This window comes from Lygodium microphyllum, chromosome 1 (assembly GCF_053477565.2).
Source record: "Lygodium microphyllum isolate KBCC chromosome 1, Lygodium_microphyllum_v1.1.10, whole genome shotgun sequence".
NCBI lineage: Eukaryota > Viridiplantae > Streptophyta > Polypodiopsida > Schizaeales > Lygodiaceae > Lygodium > Lygodium microphyllum.
Genome location: NC_141135.1, coordinates 188,840,757 through 188,867,818, shown reverse-complemented (window position 1 = coordinate 188,867,818; position 27,062 = coordinate 188,840,757).

Genomic DNA, 27,062 nt, shown 5'->3' with positions numbered 1-27,062 from the left:
AGTCGGAAGTTGGGATCAAAAATCAATTATACCTATATATGGAGAAGTTGAACCTTGCAATGGTATTTGTGACTAAAAATTTTAGGCACTACATCCTCTATGAGAAGGTAGTTTTCTATACGAAGATGGAAGGACTTAGATTGCTGATGAACAAGTTATAGCCGCCTGATCGTTTGGAAAAGTGATTAATCACTTTTTAGGAATTCAACTATGAGATTAGAAATAAGCCACCAAAGTCGCAGGGTACTGTAGAATGCCTTCTAGATTTTGGGGAGCCGAAAGAGACTTTAGTCGAAGGAAGTGGTATTGAGAAAATGTTTAAAATTGATACGACCTCCATTCCATCTTGGTATGTTGCTATCATGCATTACCTATCAACACGAGAGGCTGGAGCCAGTTTATCAAAAGTAGAAAAGACAAAAATTAGATAGCAGGCTTTGAAATTTTCCTTAATCGCAGGAACACTATATCAGTAGGGGGTTGATGATATCTATCGCCGATTGGTGATGCGTGATGAGGTTCCATTCATTTTGGAAGAGTGCCATGACTGCTTATGGAGGGCATTTTTGGTGGATGGCTAATTGCCCAAAAAGTTTTAAGAGTCGGAGATAGCCATAGGTGATCGCTTGAAATGCTTGAAGGGATAAGTGGTCAGTGGGTCTTGGCGGTTGAGTTTGAGCTCTTCTCTACATTTTGGTTCCATTGGGGACAAGGAATTCAAGATTGAGTGCTTGCACGCCTCAACTCGAGCATCGAAGTAAGGGGTTCATCCCTGAACCACAGCTTTAGATAGATAGGAGGTTTTGGGTTTTTAATCCTTGAAACAAGTAAGTATTTTTGGTTTTTGATGATTAAGCAAGTAGAAGAAATCATTTCAGTACTTTACTTTTGATTTTTGTTGCATTTAGAGTAGGTAGAATCGAGAAATTGAAGCGGAAAGCTTTAGGATTTTTGTTGCACCCTCCACTCACCCATATTAAAACATAGCATTGCCCTCCCTTATTTTAATCTTAAAAGAAAAAGAAAATATTCGAACATGCCCAAACATGGCACAAATCAAGAAAAAAAGGGAAAAAAGAGTGCTTGAATGGATTTATGTCGCTAAGAGAGTGATTGGAGAGATCAAGGGGAAGGGTTTATAACCCAAGAGGCCAAGGGAGAGCTCATTTTCAACTGTGGAATTGAGGGAGAGAGAGAGAGAGAGAGAGAGAGAGAGAGAGAGAGAGAGAGAGAGAGAGAGAGAGAGAGAGAGAGAGAGAGAGAGAGAGAGAGAGCCATTGCCCGCGTTGGATCGATCGCATTACCCAGGAGTCTTTTGCGCATTGCAGGTATATACAACTCTTCTCCTCTATCCATAGCTTTGATCTAGAGGTGCATGCTATATGTCATGATCTAAATCATATGATTGAATCGATCTATCATTGTATCTGCCAAAATAGTGCCACATTCGGCCCGCATCCAAGTGATGTCGATTCTAGGCTAAACCCTAGAATCAGCCCTTGGCCCTCTTGTGTTTGGCCATTCGGCCCACTACCATTCAAACGTTCACCACTCGGCCCAACCCCACTTGGATAAGCTAACATTCGGCCCGGCGCGGTTGAATTCACCATTCAAACAAACTTTGCATTCGACCCACCTGACTCAGCCCTCAACTGCTCGAACGTTCAGCCCTCAAACAACCACATTCGTGTCAAGAATCGCGTGGTGGGGGGAACTTGCTCAAGATGCTACGCTGAACACACACAGAATGCACAAGGAGAAGCTCACTCAAGAGACAAGAAGAGAGATGGAGGCCAAAACGTTTTCTTGCTGGTTTCTTCTTCTTCTTCCACGCTCTTTTACAATGTACACAAAGTATAGATAAGATACAACATAAAGGAAAGTGGCCTACTAAGTCAAACTATGCATAACCGACTACATTAGTCGACTGGTGCTATAACTATGCCAATTGTAAATAGGTGTAACAACTTGAATATAATAAGTAATGAGTCAGTGGCCATGTGAGAGTCATAATGACCACCAACGTGCTAAGTGTAGATGTGTGGACCCATCTAACCATGTGGTCCATCATCAATGTCCGCATGTGATGAGCTTGTCATCTCAACACTCCCCCTCAAGCTCAACTGCATCTATGCAACTCCAAGTAAGCTTCGAAACTTTTGAAGCTTCTCTATACCCAATGCCTTCGTGAAGATGTCACCTATCTGATCCTATGTGTTGATATACACCAAGTCAATCTCACCTGCTAGTACCTTCTCTCTCACAAAGTGGTAATGTACCTCAATATATTTTGTCCTGGCATGGAACACAAGGTTCCTAACCAACTGTATACTGCTCATGTTGTCACAATAAATGACAACTGGACCTTCCACTTGCACATCTAAATCATCCAATAACTTTTGCAGCCATACTACCTCACATGCTGCAATAGCAGCACCTCTATACTCAACCTCTATACTCGACAAAGCAACTGTAGATTGCTTTTTGCTGCTCCAAGTAACTGCTACACTACCAAGAGAGAATATGTATCCACTAGTAGATATTCTATCAGACATACTACCACCCAATCTGCATCTATGTATCCAAACACCTGTACATCTGTACCTGCCTCATAGAAAAGTCCATAATGTAATGTGGACTTCACATATCTCAGTATGCATCTGACTGCATCCAAATGTGGCTTTCTAGGTACTTGCATAAACTGAGTCACAAGACCAACGGCGTAGCTCAAGTCTGGCCTTATAATGGTCATGTAGATCAAACTCCCCACTATCCTCCTAAACATAGTAGGGTCTTCTATCTCATCCCCAACATCAGCAATCAACTTTACATTCTGCTCCAATGGGACAGAAAGTGGTTTGCATGCTGTCATACCATACTTGGACAACATATCCAAGCCATACTGTCTTTGGGACAGCCATATACCATCATCACATCTGATCACCTTAATGCCAAGGAAGTACCTTAGCTCACCTAAATCCTTCATCTCAAACTTCTTCTTCAAAAAGCCCTTGACTTCAGCAATCCCACTGTCATTATCACCTGTAATAATCAAGTCATCCACATAGATAACTATGATGACCAAACTTGCATCTCCCTTTCTCACATAAAGTGAGTGAACAACATCAGAAACATAAAAGCCAATATTGATAAGATACTCTCTGATCTTGTCCGACCATGCTTTAGGTGCTTGCTTGAGCCCATAGAGCGCCTTCTTCAACCTGCACACATACGTGGGATGCTCTAAATCTTCATAACCTGCTGGCTGATCTATATACACTTCTTTCTACAAATCCCCATGCAAGAAGGCATTCTTCATATCCATTTGCTGCAACCAGCCTAGCTTTGTATCTACTAATAGAACCATCTGCATTGTGCTTAATCTTATAAACCCACTTACATCCAATAGCTTTCTTGCCCTTCGGCAATGATACTAGATCCCAAGTCTTATTGGCCTCTAATGCAGCCATCTCCTCATCCATTGCTGCATCCCAATGAGTATGACCATTAGCATCCTCAAAACAGGTGGGCTCAACATCCTCAACTAGTTTCACCATATAAGAATAATGGTGAGCTGCATAACCTTCAAAACCAAATCTTTTAACAAGGTATCTGACCCTACTAGATCTGTGTACCACCAGATTACTCGATGGAGCCTTTACATTACTATTAGCTCTCTGTACACCTGGTGTCCTGACAGAAGGAATGCCAAGCTCATCATCCAAGCTCTTTGAGCCACTGGAGTCTCCATCAAGAATGGCATCAATGCCATCTGACACTTTATTCTTTCCTTTGTCTTTACCTGTAGTGCTACTAGATGCACCTGAAGATGTAGAGCTATTCCTTAGTCTCCTAGACCAAGGACTACCAGATGATGTCTCTGGTCCACTAAGAGTCCGTGATTCTTTCCTTTCAGCCTGCATATGAGTGTCATGATCATCATCATCATCCAATGCATCACCACTAGATGCATACCAACTGCTCATTTCATCAAAGATGGAATCCCTGCTCACTCTGAACTTACATGTGACAGGGTTATAGCATCGATACCCTTTCTGCTCTAAAGAGTATCCAATAAAGACACATTTTTCAGCCTTTGGATCAAGCTTCTTCCGTAGCTCATCTGGCACATGAACGTATGCAACATAGCCAAATACCTTCAAGTGCGATACATCAGGCTTCTTGCCAATAAAGCATTCTTTAGGAGTCATCCCATGAACTGCAGCTGTGGGAGTTCTGTTCATAATATAAATAGCAGTATGAACAACCTCAAACCAAAAATGCTTAGGCATATTCTTTTCAGCCATCAAGGCATGTGCAACTTCTGCAATATGCATGTTTTTCCTTTCTGCAACCCCATTTTGCTATGGGGTATACCTACATGTGAACTGTCTCTTTATCCCATGAGACCTCAGAAAATCACTGAACTCATTTGAGAGGTAATCTCCCCCTCCATCTGACCTCAAGCACTTTACTTTCAAGCCTGTTTCTCTTTCAACTGCAGCCTTGAAAGTTCTAAAGTGCTCAAATGCTTCACTCTTTTCCTTCATAAAATATACCCACAGCTTTCTAGAACAATCATCAATGAATGTGACAAAGTATGAACTGCCTCCAAGAGATACAGTTTGTGTAGGCCCCCAAATGTCTGTATGCACAACATCAAGGATATTTTTGCTTACATCTCTGTCATGTGAAAAGGGTTGTCTTGCTTGCTTACCAAACTGACATGCTTCGCATACCTTATGAAATTCTGCAACTCTAAATGTAGGCAAACCTGTAACCAACCCTTTGGACTGCATTAATTTTAGCCTTTGTACATTTGCATGTCCAATGCGCTTGTGCCAAATTTCAATATCTGCAACAACACCTTTTCCTTTAGCATACATAGCAGCATTCATAGTAGGAATTCAAGCATCCAGAGTAAACATACATCCAACTCTACTTCCCTTTGCTACCAACCTGCACTTGTCATTGAAGTCTTCTACAAAGCAGCCCTTTGCATTAAATCTGACTTGCAGCCCTTGCTCTACCATTTGACCGACTGACACCAAGTTCTTTGTAATAGATGGCACATGTAATACATCTGAAAGACTCTTTGTATTACCATCATGCAAGGACAAGGAAACTTTTTCAATGTGTGAAATTGGGTGGCATGAATCATCACCTGTCTGCATATAACCTGCATTTTGCAAATCTTACATCTCTCCAAACCATTCTGCATGGCTGGTCATATGATTGGATGCACTTGAATCAACATAGCAAACTTCATCATGTGTTCCCTTTCCTGTAACAGCATTCAACATATGCTGCATAACAAACAGACGTTCATTTTTGTCTTCATTCTGTCGTGAGGACGATGCATAGTTTCCTTGCTGCAACTTACCACTGCGAATATCATCTTTCTTAGCATAACATTGGGCTACAATATGGCCTGTTTTGCTACAGTAGTGACACACAATACCAGAGTTGTTAGAACCTCTATTCTGCCATCCACCTCTTCCTCTAAAGCTCCCCCTGCCTCTAAAGTTACCACGACCTCCTGAAACCTGCATATCGCCAAATTGCTGATTCAATCTGTTTTGCTGGTTGTCACTACCATGTCCTGTACCATGGCCTCTTGAAGAGAACCTGCCACGTCCCCTTCCTGAACTGGAGTAGAAAGCTTGGACCTATTCACCACTTCTTTCAAATGACTCACTCTGCGTGTTGATCTCTTCAGTGATCATAAGGGAGACCAACTCATTGAAATCTGAAAATGGCTTTCTGACATATACAGAAGTTACAAAAGACTTCCAAGCCTTTTTATTGTTAAGTCCACCCAAGGTAGACGACATCAAATCATCATCATTGGGCATTGCATCAATCGCTGCCAAGGCATCTACAATGCTCCTTACCTTCAGTGCATACTCATTGATAGACATCTTCCCTTTCTTTAATGTATTCAACTCTTGCTTGAGTTGAATCTTTTGTGCCTTTGTATTTACGAAAAATATACTTTCAAGTATGGTCCAAGCTGCATATGAATTCTCTGCATTTCTAATATGTCCCAGCATATTATTGTCAATTACTGCAGACAGCCAATACATGACATTCTTGTCTTTTGCATTCCATTCCTTCCGTGCCTTTGTCTCTTCTGCAATTGGAGTATCACTCACCTCCGGCTTCTTTTCTTCACCTGAAACAAACTCGTAGAGGCCTTTTCCAATAAGGAAGTTCGTGACACAGAACTTCCATGAAGGGTAGTTGTTCTTGTTGAGCTTCTCAATGATGGGGCTTCCACTGTTCTCTACCATTATCACAAAACTAATACCAAACAACAACCAAATCTTCTACAATCCTCGACTTGTAGTGCATAGCAATACATCAGACAGCCTTTTTCACTATCTGCTCAACAATACATGCAATCTGCAACCTGTTTGTAGATAAACCTTATGTTTGTTCTTGGAAACACCTCAAGAATTACAGATTCACAATCTGTAACCTGCGCACCCACTTTTGGTCAAAACAGCCGAAATGACAGTGTACCCTAAAACTAATGTCCGCAACCTTGCGGTTCTAAAACAGGGCTTGAAATGGCCTCAGATACCCAAAATACACAATGCTCTTCGCGCACACCAAATATCACTACAATTTGAGATTTTTGCTCCACCCTGCTTCTGATGCCTCCACAGGCATTGTCCAAGAGAAAGAGTGGAAGAATGGGAGAGGTTCTTACCCATGGCTTGCTTGCTCAAATCTTGCTTCTTCTCCTTCACTTCAGCCTTCGAAATCAGCCTCTCTTAGTGGCGCGGCTCTGATACCATGTCAAGAATTGCGTGGTGGGGGGAGTTGCTCAAGATGCTGTGCCGAACATACACATAGAATGCACAATGAGAAGCTCACTCAAGAGACAAGAAGAGATATGGAGGCCAAAACGTTTTCTTGATGGTTTCTTCTTCTTCTTCCACACTCTTTTACAATGTACACAACGTATAGATAAGATACAACATAAAGGAAAGTGGCCTACTAAGTCAAACAATGCATAACCGACTACACTAGTCGACTGGTGCTATAACTATGCCAGTTTTAAATAGGTGTAACAACCTGAATATAATAAGTAATGAATCAGTGGCCATGTGAGAGTCATAATGACCATCAACATACTAAGTGTAGATGTGTGGACCCATCTAACCAGGCGGTCCATCATCAATGTCCGCATGTGATGAGCTTGTCATCTCAACAATTCGGACTGGCCGAATTTGATATTTGGACTAGTTGCATTCAGCCCTCCGCCATTCCGACAGTCCAAATGGACATTCGGGCCCTACAAATTGGACTTGCTAGGCTGAATTTGGATTTTTTTAAATTTTTAATATCTAGACCGTCACTGACCCTGATCACTGCCGTGCAAACCCTCAAAGGCCATATAGACACTTAAAACACCTTTCTGCCGCAAGAAATAAGAAAATTGACAAAACACAGACTTAGAAGCGACTGTAGCCAAGTCTAAGCCACTAAATAGCACCAGACTGAGTCATAGATCCCCAAAGAGATCTCGATCAAGCTAAACAATGCAGCACATACCCTAGGACCAATGAGAATGGTCAGAAACCAAACTTAGATCCTATCATGCCAAATCTGTAAATGAGAGTGCAAGAGCCGCATAGTCCCTTTACCTTCACACTCATATTGTTTTCTAGCACTTCAAGTACACCTAAGAAAAGCCAAAAGCCTGATTGCACATAGTGGACAGAAGAGAGTACACACACACAGAGTGACTGTAAATTGGGGATTGGTTGTAATTGACAAGGAACATAGTCAGATGTAACCCTAGAATGAACCCACCAGTAGGATAAGACCTTGAGACATAGTCGGGGTGATCGAAACCCTAAGCAGAGGACCAAACAAAGACGCAACAGAGAAGCTAGACACATCAAGGACAAACACCATTAGAGGAGTGGATCTACCCAATCTAATCAATCTCATTGACAACCTGGTGGAGAGAGAAACCATTGACATGGCAGAGACAAGCACTAACTCGGATGGGATGAAGAGCTCAACCCAGGTAGTTTTTTGATAAAAATCCAGTGATGACTAGTCACCAATTACGATCTATAGACCCAGACACACCACCACCGTAGGATGCCCGAGGATATCATAGTAGACCTCGAAGAGGAGAGGAGACTAGCGCGGGGAGCTTTAAAGTGCCTAGTGACCTACAATTAGGAACAACAAGCTAGGAGCTTGCAGTAGAGCATAGAAGTGTACGAGATTCAGCAAGTGCTAGCCCTAACAAATAGAAATAGGACAAGCCCTAATATTGAGAGGGAAAGAGCGCTGGAAGGAGTTCTTACGTTGAGTGAGCTTCTCATGAAGTGATTGCTAGAAAAAATTTCCACTACACAAAGCGCTGTACAATGGCAACCTCGTTGCTTGCAGGGTTAGGAGTTACCTAGGGCTCCAAGAGCCAATCTAAAATCCCTATAATCATGAAGCAGCTAGATAAATACGATCCAGACAATGATCCCTATATCTTTATAGAGTAGTTCGAGCAGGTCTGTGAAGCCAACGGCCTCATTGATCTTTCTCAGCGATCAACAAGTTTTCGACCTATGCTTAGAAGATAAGGGTAGGACCTGGTATATGAGTCTGGATGCTGCGGAGCAGATTGACTTCAACGACCTCAAGAGTGTCTTCATTAAGAGATTCTTTGAGCCTGGGTACTTCAATAACCTTCTAGTGTGGCTAATGAATGTCAAGTAGAAGGGCAAGGAGGATATAAGAGACTACGTCACCCACGTGCAAAGTCTCTTCAAGAGAATCCCAACTGGTGAGTGACCCATTGAAAGAGTGATCTCCACAGTCTTCATCAATGGGATACATAGTGAGGAACTTTACAAGGCCTTGGAAGCAATTCAAGCTTGTAGCGAGATGCACTAGCTAAGGTCTTTGATGATGCAATTAGAGTGGATGACCATCTCAAGGAGAGAAACTCTAGGAGCTCAAGACAAGAAGAGACTAACCCTAGAAACATTGAGAGAGCTTCAACATCAAGCGAAGGATCAGGCCCAAGTACTTAAGACAAAGGAAAGGGTGCTAACCCAAGTTAGGAGCTAGCAAAGATGAAGATGGAGCTAGCCAAACTACAAGAGATGATGAGATGACTAATACAACCTCACGTTCAATATGTGTATTATGGCAGAAACCACTTGCCAGCTAAGTGTCAAGACCCTAGGTCCCAACCTTGCACAAATTATGGTGGGTTTGTCAGCCACGATGCCATGCATTGTAGACTACCAAGGAGACTTCTATACTCGCAACCTTACAATTATCCTTACCTAGTGAATAGGCCGCCAAACTTCTTCAAAAGGGGAGCCCCATTGGCTCTCTCGGTGCCCAATGAAACTAACCCAGTTATTCTTAGGATGGAGATAAACCCCATAGGAATACCCAGACCACATGGACCGTACATAATCCATCCACTCAGTGACTCTCCAGTCCACTATGTGGAGGAGCCGAACGAAAAAGAACCTTACATGAACCCTTATGTCTCGTATGACACAAGGAGGGTAATCGATCCTTAGATTATAGACCAATACCGGTGATTGTGTTAAGTAGATGTAGAGGTAGAGGCATAGGAGGGAAGACCCAAGAGCCAATCTCATGTCACGTAGGACATATCTCCTCGTGCTGCCCCCAGAGGGACCAAGCCAACTACAATAAGGCAAATCTTAGATGCCCAAATTGTGGAATCACTCATCTCTTTGCCGATTTCCCTAGACAAAAACCATCCTTTAGTTTAGCAACGGTGCCATCAATCCCATTGGGGTTTTTTGGTGTTGAGACACTCGACGAGGAGGCTAGCCCCATCCCATTGCATGTCATGACCCACGCGGAGACGAAGCAAGCTAGCATATCATTGCTAGGGCCTATCAACTTAGACATAGCCTCAATTAGAAAAAAGAGTCGTAGGCAAAGGAAAATGAAACCAGACGCAAAGATCGCACTAAAAATGGAGAGTGTCACAGTGCTGCCTACTAGAAAAAGGATGAGAGATGTAGAGGCAGAAACATCAGCTCCAAAGATGGCTGAGAAGGGAAGTGCGAAGGTAGGGGAGTACCCCAACCCAAAGCACCAACTTGAAGCCATTGAAAAAGTGAAGAAGTGGGTTGAAGTAGATGATAGATTCAATGGAGATGCACAATAGAAGGTGATTTAGATATGGATATGGAGGCTCAATCTTTCTTCATCCTCTTCTTTTTCATTATGCTTCTTCCATTCTCTCAGAGTCTCATAAAAGTGGTATCCTCAAAAGTGATAGATACCCCCAACTTAAGGACACTTTACATATGCTTCTACTCTAGATACATACATCCACAGGATATGACTTAGGATATGTCATATTTATCAACACTCCCCCTCAAGCTCAGAATGAGCTTGCACACATAAGACTCCAAGTGCACTCCTGAAGTAGTCAAACTTATCTTTACCTAATGCTTTGGTAAAGATATCAACAACTTGGTCATTTTTTTTCACATGGAACAAGTCAATCTCTCCATCAATGAATTTTTCTCTAATGAAGTGATAGTGCACTTCTATGCGTTTTGTCATTGCATGGTAGAGTAGGTTCTTTGCCAACATAATGCTGCTAACATTGTCACAATACATAATGCCTCCCGAGGGGTCCACTAGGGTTTACCGTATGGTACCACGTGAATGTAAGGGGGGGCGGGTTATTTAAGGGAAGGAAGGTACATTTTATAAGGTAAGGGCCCATAAATAGGGGGTAGATAAGGAGTATTTTCATATATTTCTTGCACGCAGGTGATATCTCCTTATTATTACTAGCGAATCCCCCATGTAATGACTCCACCATCAATCTCTATCCCCATGTTATATAAGATCAATCTCAGCCATGCTTGCTCACATGTTGCCAATGAAATACCTCTATAATTTGCTTCAGTGCTTAATAGAGGAACTACAGGTTGCTTTTTACTGGTCCAACTTACCATGGCTGGAACCAAATGAGAATGCATAGCCACTAGTAGATCTTCTATCCATGGAGCTACCTGCCCAGTCTACATCTGAGTATCCAAACAATGTAGGCTTGATTCCTTTTTCATAAAACAAGCCATAGCCAAGTGTCTTCTTCACATACCTAAGAACTCTTCTCACTACATCATCCAAATGTCATTTGCATGGTTTTTGCATAAACTAACTTATCAATCCAATAGCATAACTCAAGTCTGGTCTTGTAATGGTCAAATAGATAAGACTACCAACCATCTTTCTGAACATAGTGACATCCTCAACATAAGATCCATCATCCATCAACTTAACATTTTGATCCAATGGTGTATCAACCGGTTTGCATCCTGTCATGCCATATTTTTCCAGCATCGCCAATGCATATTGCTTTTGTATTAGCCACATTCCATGAGGGGTATCTCAACAAACCAAGGTCCTTTATATCAAACTCTTTATCTAATCCATGCTTGGCTTCAGCAATCTCCCTCTCAAATGTACCTGTAATAAAGAGGTCATCAACATAGATGACAACAACAACCATACCATCTTCTATATGCCTCACATAAAGTGAATAATCAGCTTTGCTCTGCTAAAATCCCATATTGCATAAGAGTTTTTTGAAGCTATCACACCATGCTCTTGGTGCTTGCTTTAGTCCATATAAAGCCTTATTCAATCTGCATACATAACATAAGTATTTTGGATCTACATAGCCCTCTGGTTGGTCCATGTACACTTCCTCTTCTAAGTTTCCATTCAAAAATGCATTTTTCACATCCATTTGATTAAGCTTCCAACCATAGATAGAAGCCAAGGCAATCACTGATCTCACTATCGTCATTTTTGCTACTAGACTGAATGTTTCTTCATAGTCCAAACCATAAGTTTGTGCATATCCTTTTGCAACCACCCTTGCTTTATACCTCTCAAGGGAACCATCCAACTTACATTTGACCTTATAACCCATTTACTTCCAATGGATTTCTTTCCATGAGCTAATTTCCCCAAATCCCAAGTCTTGTTTTTCCTTAGTGCATCCATTGCTTGTCTCCACTCTTTGCTCTCTACTGCTTCTTCAAAGCAAGTAGGCTCCACATGTTGTACATAAGAAACCATGTATGCATAATGCATCTTCATGAACCCATTATAAGTCAATCTATCAACTGGATACCTTCCCCTTTTCTACCTTCTCAATTAAGGTGCACTACCATGTGTCTCAACTGATCTAGCGTGTGGTGGAACATACTTTCCTACACTTCTAGTGCCAGGTGTTTTAACATGCGGAATGCCATACTTATCATCTATAGATTCATCTTTTGAACTTTCAATCATAGGTCTCTTTCCTTTCGTGACTTCTGCACTCCTTTGTGCACTTCTCAACCTATCACTCCATGGATTGTAACTACCACTGCTTTCCACATTCTCTTGAGGTCCTGAAGCATCTTCCACATGCTGATTTTCAGCCTTGTTGTTTGCTGAAATTTTCCTTCCATAGCCATCATCTCATTGCTTTCATAGGAATCAACATCCATTGCAATTTTGGGCTTGTACCATGATTCATATTCACTGAATCTGACATCCATGCTTATGTATACTTCCTAACTCACTAAATCATAGCATTTGTATCCCTTCTTCTCATCAAGATATCCAAGGAAAATGCATTTTACAACCTTTGGTTCCATATTCTTTCTCAAATCCTCCAGAACATGAACATAGCAAACACATCCAAAGACTCTAAAGTATGTAACAGTGGGTGTCCTGCCATACATTTTTTCATATGGTGACATATTATGAGTCAAGGCTGTAGGTGTTCTATTCATAATGTGAACTGCAGTATGCATTGCTTTTGCCCAATATGACAATGGCATGTTCATTTGGTTCATCATTGCCCTTGCAACCTCTGCAATAATCCGATTCTTCCTTTCAGCCACACCATTTTTCTAAGGTGTGTACCTGCTAAGTTCTTAGTTATTGTGGGTGCATAAAGTACATCACCAAGCTTGTTCTCAATCATATCTTTAGTAACAAGTGGCACACTACCAATACGAGTAATTTTATGTAAAGTATCATCACCAATGGAAACATATTCCTCATTCTACATCTGCTCCTTGCTATCAAACCACTCAACATGATGAGTCATGTGGTTTGTAGCTCCTAAATCCAAAAACTAGTCATTCTCACAAAGAGGGTGAGTCATGCTCCCAAGCACATGCTCCATAGCAAATAGGTGACCTCTAGGCTAGGTCCATAACCTGTACCACCATAAGTGCCTACATAGTGGCCATATTGGGTCCTTCCACGACCCCTAGACATGGCATTTTGTTTATGATAACAATCCCTCTCAAAATGACCAAACTGCCCACAATAATGACAAGTGCCATCTCTCTGTGAAGGACTATACCGTCCTCTACCTCGAGGGAAAGATCTCCCCCTGCCTCTATGCATGAAGTCACCATGACCAAAGTTACCTCTTCCACAAGCAAAACCATAATTATTACGACCAAGTGAAGAGCCTCTAGCTCTAGATGAGCTGCCACGACCTCTCTGGTGATAGAAAACACTATCTCCACTTGCATTTTTCCCACTACTAGATACATTCAATCCCAACTTAATTTTTTGTGTAAGTAGCAATCCAATAAGCTCCTCAAAAACAGGCATAGAGCCTTCTCTAACTAAAATAGAGGTATCCAAAGATTTGAAAGCTGGTCCAAGTCCATTTAGTGTCACTGACACTAAATCATCATCATCAATAGGTGCATTAATGGATGTAAGGTCTTTTGCAATTTGCTTGATTTCTACCACACAGTCACTGATACTGTAATTGCCTCTCCATGCACCATGTAATCTCTGCTTGAGTTGTATCTTATGAGCCTCTGTTCACGTTCCATACATTTTTTCTATGATTTCCCATGCCTCCTTACAAGTACTTGCCTTTTTTATATGAGGAATCAAGGCTTCTGAAATACATATGGAGATCCAATGCAAAACCTTCATGTTCCTCCATGTCCAATCCTTATACACTTTCTTTTGCTCTACAGTTGGATGTTCAAGAACTTTTGGACATTCATCATCACATGTTATGAGGTCCCATAGACCTCTACCCATCAAAAAATTCTCCATCCTGTAAGACCAAACACTATAGTTGTCTTTGGTCAATTTGTCTCCACAAAACACAATATTAGTGAGTTTGGGAATCTCCCAATTCCCATTTTTTGAATACTAAAAAGGTGGCACCCGGATAACATGTCCATAAGTTTCTCAAAACCATATGATGTGACCTATCATTGTAAAGTACTTGAAAAATGGAATTTATTGAGCTATAGTGTGCTCAATTTAGACATATAGTGTTCAAGTTATGAAAAATCCAAAGATTTGACCACATGTCCAAAACTTATGGGAAATTTCCATATTTTCCAAAATGGTGTTACAATCTGAGTGATCTGTGCCATGTCAGACATTATGGCTGTTGAAAATTCAAAAAAAACTAGCAATACAAACTATCTACAAATGGTATTCAATAGCATGCCCCAATCCGGAACATCAATGGTCCAATCCGAGACCAGAAAGCATAAAAAATAGTCCAAAAATGCATGTAAAAATAGCTTCTAGAAATATGATTGTCATACATGTGTCCAAAATGTGTCATATACATCCATCCATGATGCCAACATGTCATACATTCAGTTTCCACCAAGAAACGTCCAAATTGGATCCCACACGATGTCTATATGACCCAAAATGCATAAAAACACGGGTCTAAAATTGACCACTTTTCCTGCAATTTTTATGCAATTTTTAGTGCCAAGCTAAAGCTACAAAAAATTTTCCAAATTTTTTTGAGAAAAAATCAGCCTCTAAATAGCCTCCGATAAGTTGCATAGAAACTGTCATTTTTTAATTTTCAAACCAACTAGTTCTTCTTCTTTGCAGTATGAACTGATTCACTGTGAACCAGTTTGGGCAATCCAATTCATGTCTTCCTTCCAATGTGAAAGCAGCTCCACAAAAATAGCTAGTTTCTTCGAGTTCCAATGTGAACACAAAACAAGTGTAAGCCTTAGTATAAGCCTTAGTGTTTAAGGCTTAATAAGCCTTATCCAAATGAAATCAACATGAGCTACTAGTGGCCATTCATGGAGTCGATTTCCCGCACCACCCCATGGCATGTCCTCGTGGCATTCGTCTTCACAAACGAGGATCTTGCTAGTGTAATATTCATGTGCAACAAGCGTACAAAGGAAGATTGCTTCAAGCATAGGGTCTTTGGACTTCCGAATTGAGCATGGAACCTAATTTATTTGGCCGCGAATCATTAGGCGTACCAAGATCCAACTCAATAACATCCGTGTCTCTTATTCAATCTTGAGGCTCTATTCGCTCATTCAATGTTATCTGATAAATGTCCTCTGTAGTGGACCCTTTTTTAGATCCATCGCTCGATGACGTCTCACTATCAGATGGATCATCTACTGTTTCTAGTTTAGTAGAGGATAAAGGAGCTCTCTCACTCTGAGGAGACTCAGTGTAAGCATCCATTACACAATTGGCACCTCTACCTAGAATCACTCGACCAGTGGGTATATCAACTTGGCAGTCTGTTCATAAGATTCATGGCCTACCTAGCAAAACTTGATAGCTAGGATGTCCTGGAAACCTTATCACCCTAAAGTCTAGATAGCATTCCATGCTCACAATGATAATGTGGACTTTAGCGATGCAACCTTCTAGCTGTCTTAGACTGTCATCCGCCATCCTAAGAAGTATGGAGCCATCTTTTTGAATTTTGAGACCTAGCCTCTCCATTAAGTCTAAACTCATGATATTGACGGAGGATCCAGTGTCCACGATGGCATGCTCTACTAATATTCCATCCACGTATGCTAGAACCCTAGGACAATGCTTTTCATCATGTTAGACCAATCTTCTCCCACTCATGCTATGCCCAAAGGTTCTACAATATACCCAATAGGCAGGATTTTCTTTAATTCCTTGCATACTCTTGGAGAAGGTTTAATCAATTGCAAGAGATTCACGTCTAGTTTAACTTCGCAAAGAGAACTTGCTAGATCAAAGTCGTGGGAGTTAGCCAAAGTTCTCTTCTCGCACCAAACCATTCTCTCCTTTGGTCTTTGAACCCGCTTTGCTACCTCTTTTTTAACTTTTGCCTTCTTTCTTGGCAATCCTTTATCCTTCTCGGGATCAACTTTACTATCAACAGGCCTTAGAGGTCCACCTTCCATATCAGGATTCAGAACCTGCTTTCCCCTAGCATCTTGCTTAGGGTTTCCCTTGACACGTTTTACACTTCCTTTGTCACTGTCTTTAATCTTTTGACCTCTTGTTATGGCTCGTAGATTAGAAATTTCAGCATCATTGACACATATAGCCTCAATAAGACTGACTCCACTGCCATGAGGCAAATCCTCTACAATAGCTTTTCCTCATTGCAGTATTTGTCTTAGTCCCTCATCTTGTTAGAGATTATTTCCTTGTGCATAATGGTTAACTGGACCTGGCAATTTACTCCCTTGTTGGAGAGACTGATCTTACTCCAATAGGTAGTAGCTAAATGGCCAGAATTTTTGCAAATATTGCATTTGATATTCGGACAATTCCTAGGGAAATGTTGGCAACCACACTATTTATAACTGAATCTTGAGGGGGCACCCTCTTTAGGGTGTCGACTCCCTATCAAATTCTGCTGCTTCTTAAGAAAATTGATATCCACAGCTATTTCAGAAATCATATCGGTGTAGTGCTTCATCATGTCCTTAATTTTGCCAACGACATTAGAGGCACTCGACTCATAGCCGCGATCATCTGTCTGTCATCCCATCGGCCTAACCACTTGATTAGGAATTGACCGGTGACCTACTGGGACAACATTAGGATTCATTATTTGGCCTCCACCATTTACTGGGCCCATCTGACTAGCCATAGGCATAGTCATACTACTAGGAGGAGCTAGTAACATAGGAAGATTTAGCATGATACTCCCTTTGCTATTCACATTTGACATGGGATCCCCTTGACTCTCGTTGGTCTCCCTTTTCTCCACATCTATAACACTTGATCTCTAATCTTTGGCCATCGCCAGACTCTCGTCCTCTGTAACTTTGAGAGGGATACCTCCTTGGTCCGAAAGTAGGACCGAACTTCCTAGGCTTTGGTTCGATGTCTTGAATTGTCATTTTGGATTTCAACAAGTTGAATCTTGCATCTTCATCTTTCTTTCTCCTTTCATGCATCTCCTTTAGAGAAAAAATATCCTCTATATGGTTCTTCCTCAAACAGTATGAGTAGAAGGCTCTAGGTAATTTGTTTTTGGGTACATTTAGTGGCTAAATGTCCCACTTGATGGCACTTTCCATACCATCTATTAGATCGCATCATGTCTCTTCCACCTCTCGCAGGAGTGCTTATGTTGGCGGTATCACATTCAGCATCTATAGCTATTCTGTAATCACATCCATCAACTCCTTAATACTTGCAACTGAATTGGACAAGTAGTCCTTCAGATTCTAATCTCTTGAAGTACTTGTAGTAGGGTTTTTGGAAGCCTTTGTAATCACTACATAGACTAGTTGAGATCCAAAGGGTCCTTTATTCTGGTTTGATTCAGAGCTCAATTGAGATTGGGGATTGTTGATTCTGATTAGTAGGGCTCCATTGTTGTTGTTGAGTCACCATTGGGGGAGTTGTTTGAGGCTATTGTTGTTGTGGTTGAACCATCATTTGAGATACTATAATTTGCAGAGGCCATTGTGGATTCGGTGTACTCTATTGTGGCACTATTTGCATCTAAGGATAGGGGTAGGAAACTATCACTCGGACTACATTTGGAGGGTATACCATTCCTGGCATGGGATAAGGTAAGACTTCTCTTCCTGAGGTCATCGATAGCCTTGCTTCAACTTCATCATATAGTCTTGCACCTTTCACTACAGCTTGCAGATTGACTAGTCTTCTCAATTTCACAAACTTACAAACTTCTGGTTGTAGTTCTCTAAGGAAAACTCCCTTCTAGATGCTTTCATCCAAATAATGGTTGGTCAATCCCTTCAATATGGATTCCATTCTAGAGACATATTCTTCCACTCATTCACCAGAGGACTATCATGAACTCCTCTTGCATCCGCTCTTCAAAACCTTTGCACCTGAATTTAGTGAGGAAGGCCAACTTTAGGTCATCCCATGTGCCAAAAGTTTGTGCTACTTGTCTCTCATACCACTGAAATGTCACACCTTGCCAACCAATGCTTCAAGGTTCTAGCATTGTTAGCTACACACGCTACCATAAGCTCTGCTACATGAAGATTAGGGTCTTCATTGTACTCTCCCTTAAAGATGGGCATAATGGGACTACATTTGCTAGCCTATAAGTCATCAAAGGAGGTTTCTCCTATTATATCTGGTTCACGGCTTTGATTTTTGCCTTACTCTTTTTTGATGCACCTTTGGACTCATTCTAGTGCTTGCCTCTTAATTGCATCATTTATCAGGGAGTTAGCTCCACCTAGTTTGTCTATACTCCACAAAACAGAATGAGAAGGACTTCACTCTCTAGAGGACTCTCTTGCCAACATTTCTTCTACTTCCTTCTTTTCAACAACTCTGAATTTAGCTTTCATTCCACTACAAAGGGGAAGATATTCAGTTCTGAAGGTATCAAAACTCATTCTTCTGAGGATCATTGTGGTGCCATCATCATAGTAATGCCAGCTTCTCATAGTTTCAATAGTTTATGCTGTGAAGAATACTCTATCCATCAACTTTCACTAGGTTACTAATTGGACAAATAGAAGGTTGTAAGTGAACCATGTATCCCACATATCCTGCTGTTGAGCATCCATGAATAGATTCAAACTCTTTGCCTTATTGTTCTGATGAACTTCCACTGACCACGACTCTTGAAGCTTCTTCATGATCTCCCTCATTGATGATGTTTGGAAACTCCTCAATAAATGCTAAATCTTCCATAGATGGTCATTCTCTCTATTTCTCCACTTCAGTTTTCTCCCAAACAATTTGCCACCAAGATGCATGTCTATGTTGCTTCGATAGGGAGAGGAAATAGTCTAGTACATAGAGCCTTCATCGTGATGGTGATATGTTTCTACCATTGTGGGATAAATTTCTTGTAGAAAGAGGCTTTGGAAATAAGAATCTCCAATTCTTCAGTGGTAGAAGGAATTTGCAAGTATCCATCGAATTCTTCTCCTTTCAATAATGCCATTTTTAGCCTCTTTTGATGCTTGTTGATGGCAGGTCTCCCCTATTGTGTACCAAAAACATGGAGCCCCAAGAGGAACACCAAGAAAATGGGGAATCTACTACAAGAAAATCTATCTTGTATAATCAACAAACATCTTTTTCATATTCGGTATGACCACAACAAGGAAAAGAACACCAGGAACAAGAAATCTTCATGTAGCTTCATAGAAACAATTCTCCCACGACTTTAACTTTAACAAAATTGATTATGCTCTTCACATCGTTCATAGAATTCATCAAGATACCACAAAGACACAAGAGAATACACCACTTTGAATGGAAATCATCACATAGTATTCTTCTTCAAAGGTTCCATAGCTTTCTCTCACAATTTCTCACTCATAGATACATTATTTTGCATATATTTGGCTATCTTTCACACACACACACACACACACACACTCTCTCTCTCTCTCATACATGCTCTCTCTCAATTGTACAATGGAATAATTAGGTATTATCATCCATAACCCCTCTTTGGTCATGGATACCCCTCCCAAGAGTTATGTCTATAAAAGGTCACCATGACCACTACAATGTCCCTTGAGAGCTCACTATTGTCACTGGTCACTTCAATCTTTACTTCAACTCTTCGGCAACTACTTCTTCCACTTCTTCCAGCTATTTTGAACTTATATTCATCTCTTCACAAGGTTCGAAAAATTCCCCAATCTACACATTCATCCCTCATCACACTTACAAAGACATACATAATAGAATAGAACAGAGACAGAAATAGATGCTCTACAGATGATCAACAGAGGGTTAATAGAAGGCATAAAAAAGCCTTCAAAACCATTAAAAATCATTCAATAAGCTTCCAAAAACTCTCAAACTTCATCAATCATTATTGCAACCCCTCATACAGAAGGAAAATAGAACAAAATAGAAGCTCAATGGACCCAAACAAACCTAATCAAACACTAACAGGACATTAATAAAACATGTCAAAACACCATATCTCCACTATAAACCATCATGAGCTTCCAAAAAAAAAATCAACCTTATCCAAACCACTCCTAAACACTTCAAAAAAAACTAATCATCCTTCAAAATACATAAAAAATCAACAAAGCAATCCACAAAAACAACAAAAATCTGCCAAAAAGTCAAGTCATTTCAACCCTCAACATAAGCTTCGAAACTTTTAAAGCTTCTCTGCACCCAATGTCTTTGCAATAATGTTAGCTATTTGATTCTATGTGCTAACATATACCAAGTCAATTTCTCCTACAAGTAACTTCTCTCTCTCAAAGTGGTAGTGCATCTCAACATGTTTTGTCCTAGAATGGAACACTGGGTTCCTAAAATAATCAAGTCATCCACATAGATGACTATGATGACCAAGCTTGCATATCCCTTTCTCACATAAAGTGAGTGGTCAACATCATAAACATAAAATCCAATGTTAACGAGATACTTTTTGATCTTGTCAGACCATGCTCTAGGTGCTTGCTTCAGCCCATAGAGTGCTTTTTTTAACTTGCACACATATGTGGGATGCTCTAAATCCTCATAACTTATTCACTACTCCATATACACCTCTTCTTACAATCCACCATGCAAGAAGGAATTCTTGATATCCATTCACTACAAATTCCAACCTTTGGCTGCTATAAAAGAAATCCATATCTAATAGTTGCCATCCTAGCAAACAACTGTGTTGAATGTCTCTTCATAATCTATGCAATATGTTTGAGAAAAGCCTTTTGCAAGGCCTAGTCTTATACTTGTTGACTGAACCATCTGCATTATGCTTGATTTTTAAAATCCACTTACAGTTAATAGCTTTCTTACCCTTACGCAAGGGTACCAAATCCTAAGTCTTATTGGCTTCTAATACAGTAATCTCCTCATCCATTGATGCATTCCAATGAGCATGACCAATAACATCCTCAACTACCTTTACCATATAAACATAATGTTGACATGTATAACCTTCAAAACCAAATCTTTTAATAGGGTATCTGACCATTCTAGACCTACGTACCATTGGACTAGTTAATGGAGCCATTACATTACCATATACTCTCTATATGCTTGGTGTCTTGACTAAAGGAATACCAAGCTCATCATCCAAACTCTCTGAACCACTAGAATCTCTATCAAATTCCAAATGACTAGTAGATACATCATTATCTTCCAACACGTTATTCTTTCATTTGCCTTTATCTACAACACTCGTAGATCCACTTGAAGATGTGGGGCTATTCCTTAGTTTCCTAGACCAAGGGCTGATTGTAGATGTAGTACTAGAGGATATTTCTGGTCCACTAAGGCTCTATAAATCTTGCTTTTCTTTTTTCATATAACTATCATGATTATCATCATCATCATCTTGTGCATCACTACTAGATGTATACCAGCTTCTAGTCTCGTAAAAAATAACATCCCTACTCACTTTGAACTCCTTGTGATGACATGGTTATAGTAATAATGATATCCTTTCTGCTCTAAAGAGTATATAATTAAAATACATTCTATAGCCTTTGGATCAAGCTTCTTTTGTAGCTCATCTGGCACATGAACATATGCAATACAACCAAATAGTTTTAAGTGTGATACATTAGGCTTCTTGCCTATAAAGAATTCTTCGAGGGTGATCCCATGAAGTGCACAGCCGATGTGCGAGTTTCATAGTATAGACAACAATATGAATAGCTTCATACCAAAAATATTTTGGCATATTCTTTTCAACCATCGATGTTATACAAATTCTGCAATATGCCTATGTTTTCTTTTTGCAACCCCATTTTGCTGTGGGGTAGACTTGCAAGTAGGATATCTCTTTATCCCATGAGACCTCAAGAAGGCACTAAACTAAATTTAAGAGGTACTCTCCTCCTCCATCTGATCTCAAGCACTTAACTTTCAAGCATGGTTTTGCTTCAAGTATAGCCTTGAAAGTCTTGAAGTGCTCAAATGCATCACTTTTTTTCTTCATGAAATATGTCCATAGTTTCCTTGAACAATCATTAATGAACATAACAAAATATTTGGCACCACTAAGAGATATATTTTGTGTAGGCCCCCAAACATCTGTGTATACAACATCAAATATTTTTTACTCATATCTCTATCATACGAAAAAGGTTGTCTTGTCTGCTTACCAAATTGACATGCTTCACATACTTTATGACATTCTACAACTCTAAAAGCAAGCAAACTTGTAACCAATCCTTTGGACTGCATTAATTTTAACCTTTATATATTTGCATGTGCAATATGTTTGTGCCATATTTCAATATTTGAAACCAGTCCTTTCCTTTAGCATGTATAGTAGCACTCATCGCAAGAATTCAAGCATCTAAAGTGAACATGCAACCAACTCTACTTCCTCTTATGGCCAACCTACACTTATCATTAAAGTATTTTACAAAAAAACTTTGCATTAAATTTAACCTTTAGTCTCCTTACTCTACCATTTGGCCCCAATAGACACTAAATTCTTTGTGATTGATGGCACATCTAATACATCTGATAGACTCTCTATCTGGCCATCATGCAAGGACAAGGGAACCTTTCCAATGTGTGAAATTGGGTGGCATGAATCATCATCGGCTTGCATATCCCCTAGATTTTGTATGTCTTGCACCTCTCTAAACCATCTAGCATGGCTGTTTATATGATTAGATAATGTGAATCGGCATATCATATATCTTCATGTGTCCCCTTTCCTATAACAAGATTCATCATACATAACAAAAAAATGCTCATTTTTGTCTTCATTTTGTCATGAAGGTGATTCATGGTTTTCTTGTTGCAATTTACCACAGTGGATATCAATTCTCTCTTTGCCCCAACTAACCTATCACCCCCTCTCTCTCTAGCTAACCTCTCACCACCCCCTCCCCTCTCTCTTGAACATCTCACTACCCTCTCTCTCTTTCTCTCTCTAAACTCTCATCAACACACACACACTCTCTCTCTCTCCCCCCACCAATATATTTTCACCCTCTTGCTCTCTAACTAACCTCTCACTACCCCCATCTCTCTCTCTCCAAAGTCTCATCATCTCTCTCTGTCACCACCTCTCCCTCTATCTCTCTCTTCCTCTCTCTACAACTAACCTCCCATGTTCTCTCTTTCTTTTTAACCTCTCTCTCTCTCTCTCTCTCTCTCTCTCTCTCTCTCCACATCATGGAGGAGCCACCCATTGAGCTTGCTACATCGACTGCTACTAAGGGAGGGTCCATAGCTAGCACTAATTGCGGAGGGAGCGGCCATGGAAGGCAAGCACATCTAGCTAGTGAGTCTAGTAGGTGGGGGCGAGGCTTTTCCTAGTGGGCGGGGAAAGGCGCAAGCTCCTTAGCAAGCACAAGTCTCTTGCGAATTAGGCGATGGTGCCAATAAAATGGCTTGGCTAGTTGGTCCAACGAGTGGGCAGAAAACACCCTAGAGCCCTATGAAGGATAAAATGATGGGGAGAAAGAGATAGAGATTATGAAATTGGAGGAGAGAGAAAGTATTTCCACCCCCTCTCTCTAGCCTCCCACCACCCCCTCTCTCTCTAACCTCTCACTAACCCTCTCACTCTCTCTAACTAACCTCTCACCACCACCCTCTCTCTGTCAAGAATCGCGTGGTGGAGGGACTTGCTCAAGATGCTGCGCCGAACACACACAGAATGCACAAGGAGAAGCTCACTCAAGAGACAAGAAGAGAGATGGAGGCCAAAACGTTTTCTTGCTGGTTTCTTCTTCTTCTCCCATACTCTTTACAATGTACACAAAGTATAGATAAGATACAGCATAAAGGAAAGTGGCCTACTAAGTCAAACAATGCATAACCGACTACACTAGTCGACTGGCGCTATAACTATGCTAGCTGTAAATAGGTGTAACAACCTGAATATAATAAGTAATGAGTCAGTGGCCATGTGAGAGTCATAATGACCACCGACGTGCTTAGTGTAGATGTGGGGACCCATCTAACCAGGTGGTCCATCATCAATGTCCGCATGTGTTGAGCTTGTCATCTCAACACTCCCCCTCAAGCTCAACTGCATCTCTACAACTCCAAGTAAGCTTTGAAACTTTTGAAGCTTCTCTGTACCCAATGCCTTCGTAAAGATGTCAGCTATCTGATCATGTGTGTTGACATACACCAAGTCAATCTCACCTGCTAGTATCTTCTCTCTCACAAAGTGGTAGTGTATCTCAATATGTTTTGTCCTGGCATGGAACACAGGGTTCCTAGCCAACTGTATACTGCTCATGTTGTCATAATAAATGACAACTAGACCTTCCACCTGCACATCCAAATCAGTCATTAACTTTTGTAGCCATACTACCTCACATGCTGCAACAGCAGCACCTCTATACTCAGCCTCTGTACTCGACAAAGCAACTGTAGATTGCTTTTTGCTCCTCCAAGCAATTGCTGCACTGCCAAGAGAGAACATGTATCCGCTGGTAGATCTTCTATCAGACATACTACCAACCCAATCTGCATCTATGTATCCAAACACCTATACATCTGTACCTGCCTCATAGAAAAGTCCATAATGTAATGTGGACTTCACATATCTCAATATGCGTCTGACTGCATCCAAATGAGGCTTTCTAGGTACTTGCATAAAATGACTCACAAGACCAACAGCGTAGCTCAAGTCTGGCCTTGTAATGGTCATGTAGATCAAACTCCCCACTATCCTCCTGACCATAGTAGGGTCTTCTATCTCATCCCCAACATCAGCACTCAACTTTACATTCTGCTCCAACGGGACTGAAAGTGGTTTGCATGCTGTCATACCATACTTGGACAACATATCCAAGCCATACTGTCTTTGGGACAGCCATATACCATCATGCCAAGGAAGTATCTTAGCTCACCTAAATCCTTCATCTCAAACTTCTTCTTCAAAAAATCCTTGACTTTAGCAATCCCACTATCACTATCACTTGTAATAATCAAGTCATCCACATAGATGACTATGATGACCAAACCTGCATCTCCCTTTCTCACATAAAGTGAGTGATCAGCATCAGAAACATAAAAGCCAATATTGACAAGATACTCTCAGTTCTTGTCAGACCATGCTCTAGGTGCTTGCTTGAGCCCATAGAGTGCCTTCTTCAACTTGCACACATACGTGGGATGCTCTAAATCTTCATAACCTGCTGGTTGATCCATATACACTTCTTCCTGCAAATCACCATGAAAGAAGGCATTCTTCACATCCATTTGCTGCAACCTCCAACCTTTGGCTCCTGCCAAAGCAATCACACATCTGACAGTTGCCATCCTAGCAACTGGACTAAAGTTTTCTTCATAATCTATGCCATATGTTTGGGCATAGCCTTTTGCAACCAGCCTAGCTTTGTACCTACTAATAGAACCATTTGCATTGTGCTTAGTCTTATAAACCCACTTACATCCAATATCTTTCTTGCCCTTCGGCAATGATACCAGATCCCAAGTCTTATTGGCCTCTAATGCAGCCATCTCCTCATCCATTGCTACATCCCAATGAGCATGACCAACAGCCTCCTCAAAACATGTGGGCTCAACATCCTCAACTAGTTTCACCATATAAGCATAATGGTGAGCTGCATAACCTTCAAAACCAAATCTTTTAATAGGGTATCTCACCCTGCTAGATCTGCATACCATCGAATCACTCAATGGAGCCTTTACATTACTATGAGCTCTCTGTACACCTGGTGTCCTGACAGAAGGAATGCCAAGCTCATCATCTAAGCTCTTTGAGCCACTAGAGTCTCCATCAAGAATGGCATCAATGCCATCTGACACTTTATTCTTTCCTTTGTCTTTACCTGTAGTGCTACTAGATGCACCTGAAGATGTAGAGCTATTCCTTAGTCTCCTAGACCAAGGACTACCAGATGATGTCTCTGGTCCACTAAGAGTCCGTGATTCTTACTTTTCAGCCTGCATATGAGTGTCATGATCATCATCATCATCCAATGCATCACCACTAGATGCATACCAACTACTCATTTCATCAAAGATGACATCCCTGCTCACTTTGAACTTACATGTGACAGGGTTATAACAGCGATACCCTTTCTGCTCTAAAGAGTATCCAATAAAAACACATTTTTTTGAATTTGGATCAAGCTTCTTCCATAGCTCATCTGGTACATGAACGTATGTAACACAGCCAAACACCTTCAAGTGCGATACATCAGGCTTCTTGCCAGTAAAGCATTCTTCAGGAGTCATCCCATGAACTGCAACTGTGGGAGTTCTGTTCATAATATAAACAGTAGTATGAACAGCCTCATACAAAAAATGCTTAGGCATATTCTTTTCAGCCATGAAGGCGCGTGCAAATTCTGCAATATGCCTATTTTTCCTTTTTGCAACCCCATTTTGCTGTGGGGTATATCTGCATGTGAACTGTCTCTTTATCCCATGAGACCTCAGAAAATCACTGAACTCATTCGAGAGGTACTCTCCCCCTCCATCTGACCTCAAGCACTTTACTTTCAAGCCTATTTCTCTTTCAACTGCAGCCTTGAAAGTTCTAAAGTGCTCAAACACTTCACTCTTTTCCCTCATAAAATATACCCACAGCTTTCTAGAACAATCATCAATGAATGTAACAAAGTATGAACTGCCTCCAAGAGATACATTTTGTGTAGGCCCCCAAATGTCTGTATGCACAACATCAAGGATATTTCTGCTTACATCTCTGTCATGTGAAAAGGGTTGTCTTGCCTGCTTACCAAACTAACATGCTTTGCATACCTTATGAAATTCTGCAACTCTAAATGTAGGCAAACCTGTAACCAACCCTTTGGACTGTATTAATT